This window comes from Rhinopithecus bieti, unplaced genomic scaffold (assembly GCF_001698545.2).
Source record: "Rhinopithecus bieti isolate Rb0 unplaced genomic scaffold, ASM169854v2 scaffold_2349, whole genome shotgun sequence".
Classification (NCBI taxonomy): domain Eukaryota; kingdom Metazoa; phylum Chordata; class Mammalia; order Primates; family Cercopithecidae; genus Rhinopithecus; species Rhinopithecus bieti.
This window is the reverse complement of record NW_016804051.1, coordinates 1,403,374-1,406,355: the sequence shown is the minus strand read 5'-3', so window position 1 is coordinate 1,406,355 and position 2,982 is coordinate 1,403,374. Positions and strand designations below refer to the sequence as shown.

Sequence of the window (2,982 nt, the reverse complement as noted above, 5' to 3'; positions counted from 1 at the left end):
TATAATATATAATATGTAATATATATATACTCATCTTCATTAAATCTTTTAAAATGTGATTCAAAACAATGAGGCATCCCTTGTACCCTTATGCCTATCAAATTGATAGAGATGCAAATGTTAATTACCAAGTGTTGCTGAGGGATTATTCATTTATATTTATTCATTTTCCTTTTTTCATTAAGAGTTTAAGTTAGCTTGCTAGGTTGCATAAAATTAAGCAATTTAGTGTAAATTAAAAGTAAGTGAGGCCACCTGCAAAGTAGTCTTGCCAAAGAATCTGATCAAGTTGAATCTGATCAATTTCTAACCAACAGAGGGATGTGTGAGTCAATAATAAGGGATAAGAGCAGCAGAATCCAGTGGAAAAAAACTACAGGACACATGGCCTGCATTTCTTCAACAAAATAATTCCATGAAGTTGCAGAAGGAGAGGAAGGGGAGAGGCAAAAAGAAATGGAGGGAGGTCGGGTGCAGTGGCTCACGCCTGTAATCCCAGCACGGGAGGCTAATCCCTGGACTCAAGAAACATCTACAGAGTCTCCATTTGACAATATAAGAAGCCTCCCGAGCAGCTGGAACTACAGGCGTGCTCCACCATGCCCGGCTTATTTTTGTATTTTTAGTAGAGATGGGGTTTCTCCATGTTGGCCAGGCTGCTCTCAAACTCCTGACCTCAGGTGATCCGCCTGCCTCGGCCTCCCAAAGTGCTGGCATTACAGGCGTGAGGCACTGCACCCAGCTGCAGCTCAGTATTTTTTACATATCCACTGGCACCTGTATTCATTTTTCTGTGAACTCCCTGTTCAAGTCATCTGCTCATTTTTATAATAGGTTATTATTATTGTTGTTTTCTTTGTAAAAGAAGGCATTGCCCCTTTTGTAGTTAGTGTTGCAACACACACACACAAACACATACGCTGTTTTTTTTTCTTTTTAGTTATATAAAATTTTAAATTTTTACATTCTTTTATGTTCTCTGCATTTTCGTAAGGTAAAACATTCTCTCTGCTTCCCCAATGGCTAGACAGTTCTTCCAATATCAGCTATTAATCTACTTATTTCCAAATGAATTGTATACAACTTTTTAATAGTTAAGCCTCTTACATAGTTCTTTTGTATAAGTTAATTGGCTGACGTGTCCAAAAAATATGTGAAATATTCATGTAGACATCTTCATTTGATCCTCACTTTAAGAGAACTCTTGCTCGCTTTCACAATTTAAAAAAAATTATGCTTGCTTTGGATTCAGTTGAACAGATCAACTGAATGATTTTTCTCATGTTGAGGAGGTATATCACTATTTACATTTTACTGAGTGAGGTAGGCTGAGGATGGTTCCCAATGCCCATAACCTAATCCATGCAACCTATGAATGTTATCATGATTTTTTTTTTTTTGCAGATGTGATTAAATTAAGGATTTTGAAATGAGAAGATTATCCCAAATTATCCAGGTGATTCTTAAATGCAATCAGAAGTGTCCTTACACAGAGGGGCAGAGGGAGAGTGACACACGCAGAGAGGAGAAGGAGAGGCAAAGGCTGAGTCAGAGACTTTGGTGATGCAGCTGCAATCTAAGGAATGCCAAAGGCCAGCAGCCACCACAGGCATGGATTCTCTCCCAGAGCCTCTGGAGGGAGCCTGACACGCCAACATCTTCACTGTAGACTTCTGGCCTCCAGATATCAGAGAAAAAATTTCTGGTGTTTTAATAGGACAGAATACAGAGCCCAGAAATAAGGCTGCACACCTACGACTATCCAACCTTCCACAAAGCGGACAAAAACAAACACTGGGGAAAGGACCCCCTATCCAATCAAAGGTGCTGGAATAACTAGCTAGCTATACGCAGAAGGTTGAAACTGGATCCCTTCCTTATACTATACACAAAAACCAACTCCAGAGGGACTAAAGATTTAAATGTAAAACCCAAAACTATAAAAACCCTGGAAGACAACCTAGGCAATTCCATTCAGCCATAGGAATGGGCAAAGATTTCATAATGAAGATGCCAAAAGCAACTGCAATAAAAGCAAAAATCGACAAATGGGATCTAATTAAACTAAAGAGCATCTGCACAGCTATAGAAATTATGAATAAACAGACAACCTACAGAATGGGAAAAAAATTGTGCAAACTATGCATCTGACAGAGGTCTGATATCCAGCATCTATAAGAAACTAAACACATTTACAAGAAAAAAGCAAACAGCCCCATTAAAAAGTAGACAAAGGACACAAACAGACACTTTTCAAAAGAAGATATACGGTGGCCAACAAGCCTGTGAAAAAAAGCTCATCACTGATCATTAGAGAATGCAAATCAAAACCACAGTGAAATAACATCTCAGACCAGTCCAAAAGGCTATTATTCAAAAGTGAATAATAATAATAATAATAATAGTAACAACAGATGCCAGCGAGGTTGCAGAGAAAAAGGAACACTTATACATTGTTGGTGGGAGTGTAAATTAGTTCAACCATTGTGGAAAGCAGTGTGGCAATTCCTCAAAGAGCTGAAAACAGAACTACCATTTGACCCAGCAATGGCATTACTGGGTCTATATCCAGAGGAATAGAAATCATTCTACCATAAAGACACATACATGTGTGTGTTCACTGCAGCACTATTCACAGTAGCAGAGACATGGAATGAATCCAAATGCCCGTCAATGATAGACTGGATAAGAAAACGTGGGCTGGGCATGGTGGCTCACACCTGTAATCCCAGCAGTTTGGGAAGCTGAAGCGGGCAGAATAGTTGACGTCAGGAGTTCAAGACCAGCCAGGGCAATATGGTGAAACCCCGTCTCTACTAAAAATACAAAAATTAGCCAGGCGTCACTGCAGTGAGCCGAGATCGTGCCATTGCACTCCAGCCTGGGCGATAGAGCAAGACTCCATCAAAAAAAGAAAGAGAGAGAGAGAGAGAGGAAGGAAGAAAGGAAAGGAAAGAGGGAGGGAGGGAGGGAAGGAGGGAA

General features: G+C 39.8%; 1 protein-coding gene across 1 annotated transcript in view; it reads right to left on the bottom strand.

Annotated features, from left to right (window-relative positions):
- Nucleotides 1-2,982, bottom strand: part of MAP2K6 (mitogen-activated protein kinase kinase 6) — a 142,835-nt gene that overhangs the window by 57,755 nt on the left and 82,098 nt on the right. The gene's annotated exons all lie outside the window — the stretch shown is intronic.